We start from the raw sequence: 1,134 nt of genomic DNA, 5'->3' as shown, positions 1-1,134 counted from the left end.
CAGAAAGCAAGAAATCACCCCTCAGGGGGGATGGTCACGCTGCAATCCCTTCTCCTCCATTCTCCTCTCGGGATCTTGGGCATGCACGCACACGCGCCTGGCGTGAGTTTTAAGCCACCGGGTCCGGGACGCGAACCGTGGTCGACTACGTGGGAGTCCAGCGACATAGCCATTACGCTAACTGCTGGTTCCCGGAACCCAGCTCTTTAACTACCATGTCATCTGCTGGCCCCCGTTTTTCCTTTTTTTTAACTTTCTGAAGGGCACACGTGCTTGTCACATACACAGAGAGGAGAGGGGAAAAGTACTCCCCAGTGGGGTGTGGTCACACCACAATCCCTTCTGCTCCATTTCTCCGTCCTATCAGGATTTGGAGCACGCACATACATGTACCTGTCATGTTTTTGCAAGCCACTAGGGCCAGGATTCAAACCTCATAGTCAGCCATGGAATATCTAACTCCCTTAACCACAAGGCAACAGGAGCAGCCTCCAAGGTCATTGTTGATGTCAACACGATTCAGTCTTTCAAGGCCGGAAGGTGGTGTGGTGGTTGGGATGCTGGGCACTCACGTGGCCAACCATGGTTCAAGTCCCAGACCTGGCGGCTTGCTTTCTCACTTTCCCTCTCTCTGTCCCTCTCTGGTCAAACGTGCTTGCATTTCCAGTCTTTTTGCAGAGGAATGTGTTGGTTGCTTAATCTATAGACTCCTTTGATTAAGACCTTGTCAGATATTTACTAAAAATAAGTGCAGGCTAATTGTAGCAACCCGAATACAAATGGACTGAAGGCAACTTCTATGCTTGAATGCTTAGCACCACCTCTACCTTTGTGATGAAATTGGTGACTGTCATTGTGACCATCAGAAGTCACAATGCCTGGCACAGGGCTCTGGCACATCGTCATTGGTTCACTCCAGTGTTCAGAACTGAGTCACCAAACTATAATACTAGTGAATGCCTGACCTTCTCTGAGCATTGGACATGATCAGTGTACAGCAAAGACAAAAGCCGTTGAGCTTGGGAGAAAACAATTGGCTTCACAGGTGGCTTGCCCAGGGCCTCCAGAGCTCCAGAGCTGCCTGCCCCAGAGAAACAGGACAGCAGGTGTGGGCTGGGCAAAGGACCTGTGTCA

This window comes from Tupaia chinensis, unplaced genomic scaffold (genome assembly GCF_000334495.1).
Source record: "Tupaia chinensis unplaced genomic scaffold, TupChi_1.0 Scaffold000045_1, whole genome shotgun sequence".
Lineage (NCBI taxonomy): Eukaryota > Metazoa > Chordata > Mammalia > Scandentia > Tupaiidae > Tupaia > Tupaia belangeri.
Note: the sequence above shows the minus strand (reverse complement) of the source record.